We start from the raw sequence: 10,024 nt of genomic DNA on the forward strand, positions 1-10,024 counted from the left end.
AAATTTCATTTCTCCGATTTTCACTAACTCATTTGTAAAAGATAGGAAATCATTCTTAAATGCCGCTAAAAATTCTGTGACTTGACTACAGTATAAAGTGTAACTTCCCTTCATGTTCCATTTATTTTTACAACCATTGGGAAATGGCTCCTTTTGTTCAAACTTTCACAGAGATCATAACGAGGTGCCATTGATTAGTAACAAAGAAATTTGAGAAGGAAGTGACCATGAGAACTGGGAACTTGAGGGGATTTCAGGTAAAATTCGACCTGTCATTACCCCTCTGGAATAGACAAAGGGTCTCAATATTGAAGGGACAATTGCTGACATGAAAATTCTAGGTAGTATACGTTGGGGATTTCTTTCATTAAAATACATACTTCCTCCCTAGTCATTAGATGATACTTGGAAGTTTTGTGGTCTAGTGTTTGATTCTTGCTTGGGCAATTTTTTCCATTTGATTCATTTTTACATGTTAAAAATGTAGTAGCTTTCAGATGTATTAAATATTACTGTAAAGAGTTTACTATCAGCAAAGATTTTCTTATCAAGAGATAAAAATTTTTATCACTGTTGTTTACTGCTGTGCCCAGCTCTCAGACGCTGAATCCTTGTTATATGGTCTGGTTGCTTCTTATCTTCTTACTTTTCTTAGTGCATAGCACCTCAACATTTTCTGGTTCTAAAGGTTATTGCAGTTTTTCCATTGGTATGATTATGGTTTCACTCACTTTTAAGGAAAAACAGGTTTTTGTTAAGGGTGAGATGTTGAACAGGACACTTTATTCTCTGGTTCTTGGTCCCCAACTGAAAAATAGGAGTAAGAAACTAACCATCAAGGTTTTGTGAAAATTAATTGAAATTAGAAGGTGCAAATGTAATAGCCTGAGCTTTAGCAATGTTTGTTCTCTCTTTGTATGCCAAATCCCAACTCGCTACTGGCTCTTTTCTGACTTATCAGAATTCTTTTGAGAAAAAAGTCAGGTTACAGATAAAAATTCACATCAGAAGTGGTATACAAAGCAAAATCTTAAATACTTAACATCAGCGACTAAGAATGGTGGTATCACCTAGATAATGTCAAACACTGAATATATTTGAAACATTAACCATAAATATGCATAAATATAAACTATTGTGTATGACATAAAAGTGTGTGACTAACAACTTTAATAGCATAAAGTTATATGAAGATACTGAAGGTCTTAAATAGCATTGGTTTACCTTTGTTGAGCATCATGGAGAACTTTATGGCAACAATAGCCTAGTCAAAGTCATTGCCTTTCTTCTGAAAAATTAGATGATTTATTCAATTATCTTCCCAATATTTCCCCACTCTAATGATGTCTCCCTGTGTTTTAGTCAGAGTGTGATCAGAGAAACACAAAATCTCTGAAATACACATTAATATCTAAATAGGGGTCTATAATAGTGGCTTGGCCTTACACAGTTGCGGGACATGGTTAAACTGTTACGTGAGATGTTTCCTTCTGGATCTGGTGGTGGAGACAGACATCCACAGTGCAGGCAGTTAAGAAGAAGGATGGATGTGAGGGGAAGAGAGCACAAGCAGGAACCTGCAATGCTGACTGGAGCCCATGAAGACAGGCTTTTAAAATCCATGACAGTTTCTCCCTGCCTTTACACCTGCCACATGGGGAATGGGGGTATCCTGCAGGGGAAGCTAGTGCCCTTCATCATGGAACTCATTCTGCACCTAACCCAGGAGCCAGAGAAGCCAAATGAGGATTTGGCAGGAGGTACAGGAACTGGAGAAGAGGATGCTACCCCAAGGTGAGAAGCCAGCAACAAGCAACAGTGTGTATAAGCTACCAGGAGCCTCATTGCCTGCTTTCACCTTCTGCACGCACAAGGAGTGTGGCTGATGATACTTCATGCCAACCAGGAGCTATGCAGGCAAGGGAATTTTTGAAATTCAGTTCCAGTGGAGCTAAATTGACATAATATAAATCTACCACACTCTGAATAATTGTGTAAAATTCCATCTCTGTACCTTTTACTTTTCTTAACATAACTTGTTCTCATCTACATCCTTGGGATAACATCCTCTCCCCAGATATCCTACTCTTCTTGCCAAATTTGAGCTCTATTTGTTGTTCAGTAGATAAATGAATTCAACTCACTTGTATCAATTTTCCAGGGCAATGTTTAACTTTTATTTGTTTCATAATGGGTTCCTAGAACTAGTAATCACACTCAACCCATCCTGTCTAGCAGAAACTTGTTTAAAATGAATTCTGGTTTAATGGTTTTTGCATGTTAACTCTGAAATGCAGGCCTAGCTTTTCTCTTCATTTCTCTTGCAGCTCAGTCTTTTGTTTACAAATGTAGATAGATCTGTATTATACTAAAAACCAGAAATGGATTAGTGAGGTATCCTGGATAATGCAATAAATGAATCTGTTGTTTAAAATGAAAAGAATTTTCTGGTTTAGCTTTGAAGAAGAGTACAGAAAATCATGCCATTAGCAATAATTTACTCATTTGTATATTTTAAACAGATTTAATAAGTCTTTGCTTTCAACTTGGCTTTTATATGGAGATTATAAAGTGCTTTGTCAGTTTTACAAATATAACTTGAAGGCTTAAACTTGGCTAATACATCACATTGCTGTTTCCCCTTCTTCCTATTTTCACTGGTAGAAGCAAGAGCTGAACACACAGGAACTGGTGCCTTAAGGGAGTGGAGGTCATGAAAAGTCGATGACATGGAGGGCCAAGGAGAAGGTAGATCTCAAGCCCTAAAATCATCACATGTGCAACATCTCTAGGCCAGGTGAGTCCTGTAGGTTCCTACAGAAGTTAAGAATCTCCAGCAAAGCAGTATCCTAAAACTGAGGGGTAGCTGTTGGGGGAGGATGGGACAACCCTCTGGAGCCTTGCTAGAAACACCTCAAAAAAAAAAAAAAAAGGAGAAAACGCAGAGAGAGCACCAAGAAACTCTGGAATGAGGAGAAAGGGAATAGGTCAGATGCAGCATCTGAGAAACTCTTGCCCTTAGAGAAGAAAAGTAAGAGTCAGGCCAGCACCTGCAGAGTGGCTAGCTGTGTTCCCAAAGGACTTCAGACTCATCTACATCCACTCATTTTGCAGCGCTCACAAACCCCTTCACCATCACCAAGGCAAAGTCTGGGAAGGTAACCTGTAACCATCTTATATAGGTAATCATCAGGCTAATCTTTATACCTCTAATTCACTCTTGATACTCATTTTGTCCAGACCTCAACTGCATGAAGACTCTTTGGTTGGCATTAAGAGGAACTTGAGAGAGAGAGATGATATGGCATGAGATGTTGCCGATTTCATTGAAATACTGCAAATAGAATTTATTTCCAAAATGATATCTTGGATACTGCCATTTATAAAACCAATTCAAGAATTTCTTCCAAGGTTGCTCATTCCACAAATATTTACTGAGCATCTACTATGTGTGAATGCTAAGGAGACACAACGGAGAAAAGTTCCTTGACCTCATGGAGCTTGCATTCTTGTCACCCTGTCACCTGTCAGTCCTTTCTTCCATTCCCCAAGACAGTGAATCCAAACCCATTTAACCTCTGCCACTTTCTGTCTCCCCATCTTTGCCTCACATCCTTCACTCACAGTAGATACTTCATATACCACTTCACAAAGAGAACAGAGGATGGCAGCCCAGTTTTCTCCCCACCTTCCTCTAGCGGGGAACCCGGCCACACTCTCTTTCTGACTCAGGAAACCGGGCATCATTTCTGAATTTCCCCAGGGCTTTGGAAGTCATGGAGTCATGAACATGCCTGTGTCCGCTATGGGCTTTGTCCACAAAATCGAGGGTGCCGGTATTGCCTTCATTTTTCTTCATTTGCTGACAGATTCCAAAGCTTTAGCATGCCCTCAAAGCATCCACTGCATTTTACTAACTCATTTTGATAACTTTAAAGAAGACGGCACCCACTCTTCGGATATGGAATTGCTTCTTAGAACAGATCATGTATTAGTTGTTAGCTAGTAAGTAATATATCAAAAGGGTGATGGGATTGTAAGTGCTGGTGTCATAAAGAAAGAGAGAAGTGTCTTTTTTCCCCCTGAGTCACAGAAATGCCGATATTTAAGAGCTCAGTGAAAATAAACCCTTAGTGAATACTAGCTAACCTGATAAAGAGTGATGAAGTCAAAAGATGATGGGCTTTGGAACAGATAGTCTTTGGTTTGAGTTCCAGCAGTGCTGCTTAGTAGCCATGTGACTTCGTAAAAGCGATCTAGTATCTGTAAAGACAACTGTTATCACTTGTAAAATAAAGATAAAAATCCAGCCTTATCAGGGTTATAGTAAGGAATAGATGAGATAACATAACGTCTCCAGCCCCACACTTGGGTGAAATGGCAGCCGATTCGATATTAAAGGCCAGTTTTCTTTAGAATTCCTGGGCCCCTCCCGTGCCTCTCCTGCACCATCTCATCTCATTTGTTTTATCCATAGCTCTGTAATTGCAATACAGTTGATGGCTGGAGGTTTCCAGAACAGCTGACCAAATACCAGTGTTCCCAAACAGTGAATCCGCTTAGAGATGTTATTTGAGTAATTTTTTGTCATTGTGTTAAGAATCGTATCTTGTCTATTTGACGCAAGTTTGAGTAATAGAAACCTAATGAGCCTTTTCTTATCAGAAAACTATGTCTACCTCAAAACAAAATGTATTTGTGAAGAGTCAATTATTTTTATGCTTTCTTGGGCAAACTTTGAGGCGATTGGTAACAGGAATTATAATTAGAACATTGAAAGTATTGTTCTATTTTCTGCCCACTGAAATCCTGCTACTTTATTAGTAAGACATAGGCCTGAGCAGATCCGCTGATGGAGAAACTTGTGCCTTCAGATTAATTTAGATATATATAGGTACATGCTTTTGATTAATGTTGGAGTTCTTATCCTCTGGATGACCTTGTTAATTCATTTGGTGGAGTCTAACCTGTCTTCCTCAGTGAGGAGAAATAGGATCATTTCCAAGGGATACAGTAGAGACCAGAGTCCCATATTTGTTTTAATCTCTGGTGATATACTGTGTTGCGACCAAGAAAACTCAACTGAGAAAATCTTTATTTCCTAGAGTTGGCTTGATATTTACCAACCTAATGCTGATTTAATATGGGAGTAAGATGAAAGTGAGGAAGGGAAAAATATTCTCAGGGGAAGCTAAAAAAGAAAACAAAACAAAATTCAGTTTGATATTTGGCCATTAGCTACTGTTAATGAATCTATTCAATTGATGAGGTGCCACTGTTTCATTATCTACATTACTGTAAGATAGAATTGGGGGGAGGTGTGTCTTTATCCCCCTTATTTCAGAGGTTACTATTTCTCCCAACAATTTATATTCATTCAGTCTTAGAGAAAGGTTGATATGAAATGATAATGGCAATGATAATCCTTAAACCCATGTCTTGCTTTTCCTAGGATTTATCTATTCTGTCCAAGAAGAGAATAAGGAATGAGGTAAATATATTCACTTATTAATTCAAATTTAAAACTTTTTTTTGAGTGTTTACTGTCAGGCACTGAATTAGGTACTGTATATGAAGAGGTAAATAAGTCATTTTTTTCTGTTCTTGTGGATCTCAGAGTTTAATAGGAGAAACAGACCATTTGTCCCAGCAATCAGTGCACTTAGAGGTGTTTTAGGTCAGAATCCCTAAAAGCACAACCTGACATGGAGGTTCGTGTATGAGTGATTAGCTGATGGAGTGTTTCCAAGAGTGAAGGAAGCAGATCTGGGCAGGGGAAGAAGCTAAGCAGAGATGTGAATTCAGCTGAGTCTTACCTCACCTGATCTCCAGGGGAGCTATAGGGCATGAAGACCACAGACTGGTCCCACTTTGAGTCTAGAGGCTGGGCCTGTGTACCCTTCAAGCATCTAGTCATTTGATGAGGCTCTCCTTGTGGGCATTTCTGGACTCCTAGTGGTCAAAGAGAATCCTCTGGAGAAAGATGGCTATGGGCCACCAGCAGCCAAGACTCCTAGCAGCTGAGAGATAAGCACACTGGCTTGGTGGTGGCCTGGTTCAGACACTATCTGCCACTGGAAACAAAAATGAGTATAACGTGGCTTTTCACCCAGGTAAGTCAGAGTCCCACTGTGTAGACTGGCATTAAACAAACTACAGTGCAGTGTGACTAGTATAACCAGAAGAGTTTGTACAAGATGGCAGGCACAAGACAGCGATGATCTGATTATACGTTCACTGGCACTTAACCTCATTACACAAAACACTGGTGGCATTTTTAAAAATTGTTCTATATTTCTGGTGGTAAAGAGTATGGGCATGGAAGTCTCTTCAGAGAAGATGCTAATTGAGGTAGATTCATGAGGAATAGGCTTTGTAAATGGGATACTGGTGAATGGGGAATGATTACAACTGCAATGTCTAATCCATGACCCTGAATTAAATCTCAGTGAGAACTCTTTTTCAACCCTATTGCCATTCAGTCCTATAAAGGTATAATTAAGCATGTATATGTAGATAATAATATATAATATATTATATATTTTAATATATTATAACTATATGGTGAGTAATTATAGGTTACATTGTTGTATTACATTGTATATTTCAAAAATTATAAACATATTATAAGGTATAAATATTCTACATAAATAAATATATAAATAATAGTTAATATAATCTAAATAACAATATAAATATTATGAACATGTTACATTTTATTAATATATAATATACATAATTGATTATATTTATATTACATTATATTATATTGAGACTTTAAGAAAGGAATAAGGTTGGATTTTAAGGAAGAAGGACACTTGTAACACAATGATAAGAGCCTTTCTATTATAGTAAGCACATGGTGATAGTATTCTCTTTTGGAACTAAGAAGGAAGCTACCAATATGAGTCAAGATTTGTTGAAAGATACAGATATACTTTTAATAATGGAGTTGGCCTGTCAAGTTAAATGATTGAGGTATGTTTTCATAAGAAGCTTTTCCAAAGGTAGTCTACAATATCCAGTGATATTTTCATTTAGTGATACCATTGTTTTATTTAATACATCTTGGATATAATGTGGGCTGTAGGCTTGTAGAACCTCCAGGGAAAACAGGCCCAACCCAGAACTGGGAACATCCCTAATGGGTTCCAGGTTTTCATTTCTTGTGATGTACTTCTCCAGAATTGGTCATATTAAATAAAATGATGTTTCAGTGTACTTATCTAATGCTCTAGCCATGCAAATATCCATGTTTTAAAAACACAGTAGAATGAAGTGAGATTTCTTTGTCTGTGTGGCTCAGTATCAGTTTCTGCAGTCTTCTTATTCACTTCAAATCCTGGAATATAATGCTTGGCTTGGAGGTTGACAAACTGGCAGGTCATTTATTTGTGTTCATTATTTATTACTTGAGCTTTTCATATTTCATCTCCTTTTTTAATAGTCATCCCAATATTTTCCCAGAATTGTCTTTTAATTTGAAAATGTATATTTCACTTAAAAACAAGAGAAAAGAAACTTTCTGTGACCTCCATAATTACCTTCTACATTTGCTTATTTTTCTTTTCATGTGAACATATTAAAAAATTGCTTGGATATCTGATGTTCTATTCAAGGAAGAAAGTTACATTGTTTAAGTATTGTGTTCATTCCTCCATGTTTGATGGCTTGAGTGGTAGAAGACCATGGAGAGGAGAAATTTCTTATGAGGAGAAATGTGAGGGAAGAGAATAAGGGAAACACAAATACAGGTACACTGAAACATACACACATACATCACCACCACTGGAACACACACACACCACCACCACCACCCATGGGTAAATGACTCTAGGACAAAATGGCCTGATTTAAGTGCTATTTGAAACTTGGCATCAATATGACTTCTACTTTTACAAAAGCTTCTGGAAAAAGCTATATTAGGAAATATTGGCAATTTATGTCTGAATTTTGTTACTCTAACTTCTTTCCTGAGACAAGGGACAACATGTGGTTGTATTAAACTATAACAAGGACAGACACACACAGATGAAAATCCATCCTTTTATTTGCACAATTCTGTCCTTTTATTTGCATACTTCCCATAGGGGTAAGTGACCAGTTTGAATTTGGGAAGTTATGCCTTTTACTAGGAGAAAACAGGCATGTGATGGTGCTTTCATTTCTCTTGGTTAGTAAGGTCATCCTATATCGGTTATCCGTGGTTGGTTTAGTCCTGTAGGGATGCAGAGCAGCTCTTTCTGCTCTGATTTTCCTTTAGCTATTGCCTCCTCTCTCGCTCAGTCCATGTGGTTTAGGTGAGACAGCACTCCCCTTCCCGCCCCCTCACCCATCCCAGACCCCTGAGGAGGTCCAATACCCAGGTCAACAAACATAGCACTCACTTTCATTGCCAGGATGGGCGCAAGATCTAAAGCTGGGCCAAACCACTCATATTCCTGTCCTTGCAACCAGACTACTCAATGCTTTTTTAGGAGGATAAAGGGGATTTCTCTTTTCTCTTGGTTTTAATTCTTAAGTAATTATAAACCAGACAGCCAAATAAAAAGACACTTTCTTACTCTCATTCTATTATTAAAATAACAATGTGTTAGGAGCCATGCTCACTGCATTTGTTTCATCATCTTATATAATTTCCTCTGGGGTAGGTACTTCTATTATCCCCATCTATGTATGAGAAGCTAAAACTTACACATACTGTTTTTTGAAGGTCACATGCTAATAAATAAATGATAGTTAGGCCTGAACCTATTTAGTCTGACCTGAAACTCATGCTCTTAACCTCTGCATATTATCTGTAGGCATTCTTCTGAGCAAAGGAAAGCCTACATTTAACATTTTTGCAAACATCAAATCAAAACATATATTTGGAACAGAGGAATGAAGGAGAAGTAGGGGATAGTATGCCCTAGAGAATCACAGACTCAGAGGGACCGTAAATCTCTCAGTGGCTGGAGATCAAGATTGGAGCATCTTGAATAGTGGTAGGACAGAGATGGGTACCACTCAAGTAAGCTGAGTCCTGGCTAAGTACTTACCAAGCTAAATCTATAACTCGAGGTTACACACTTGAGGCATCACATCACCTTCAGTGTGAGCGCCATATTCTAGACTATTCCAAAGTTTGCTAGAGCTAGGTAATAAGTTTGGCTTGCTACCCTGTTGTTTCATGTTTGTTTATTAATGAATTCATTTGTTTATTCAGTCATTCATCCCTTTGATTTTTATTGAGCATCTGCTAAGTGTCAGGTATTAGATGGCTAGGATATATCAAGGTATCTGCCCAAAAGGAACTCCTAATCTAGAACAGGAGATGGATGAGTTAAAAAACAAATTATAATGAAGCAATGAATGTTCAATAGTTTTAGTAGGAAGAAAAAAGAAGGAAAATAAATTATAATAGAGTAGATTTGGTGACCTGTACTGGACCATACAGTTGAGCCAGGAAAGATGCCTCTAATATTTACTCTTATTAATTTTATTTATTTAATTATGGATAAATTTAATTCTAGAAATGTTCCCAGATGCCTTTCCCTGCTGGGGAACACAACAGTTTTATAAATGGCAACCTTCCCCTCGTGAGCTGGAAGCCATCTAAATTCTTCAGTGCCTCTGCTAGCAGCTACATTTAAAGAATTTTATGCTGAAGTATTTTGATGTAATTGGGAAAAATAGGATGAATCAGATCCATTCAGATTCTAGTTCAACTTAACTGCTTACTAAGTGTATGATATTGTATAAATTATTTAACAACTCTGAGCCCATTTTTTAAAACTGTAACATGGGGATGCATATGTAAAGTGTAAATGAATGTATAAATATGAAGTGCATCTCATGTTAGTATTCACTTGCTCAACAAATTTTAGTTTTCTTCCCTTCCATGGTTTCCTAGTTTCTGTTTTCTCATTTATCATATTGGGATAACAGTACTTATTTGTAGGACTGATCAATCAATGAAAGTATGTACATCAAAAAATGGTTGGCACATAGTAGATGCTCAATAAATGTCAAATCCCCTTCC

At 37.5% G+C, this 10,024-nt stretch overlaps 1 long non-coding RNA gene across 3 annotated transcripts in view; it reads left to right on the forward strand.

Annotated features, from left to right (window-relative positions):
- LOC115945105 (uncharacterized) overlaps positions 1-10,024 on the forward strand; it is a 249,494-nt gene that overhangs the window by 207,315 nt on the left and 32,155 nt on the right. The window contains exons 3-4 of one of the 3 annotated variants that reach the window (XR_014144351.1): positions 2,665-2,797; positions 5,453-5,491. The exons of 1 other annotated variant lie outside the window; for it this stretch is intronic. This is a non-coding gene — a long non-coding RNA (uncharacterized LOC115945105). The remainder of the gene's footprint in view (positions 1-2,664; positions 2,798-5,452; positions 5,492-10,024) is intronic. One more of the 3 variants, XR_014144353.1, reaches the window with a different exon arrangement.

The sequence above is a fragment of the Leptonychotes weddellii genome, chromosome 4 (genome assembly GCF_054177405.1).
Source record: "Leptonychotes weddellii isolate Sample4059 chromosome 4, ASM5417740v2, whole genome shotgun sequence".
In the NCBI taxonomy this organism is placed as follows: Eukaryota; Metazoa; Chordata; class Mammalia; order Carnivora; family Phocidae; genus Leptonychotes; species Leptonychotes weddellii.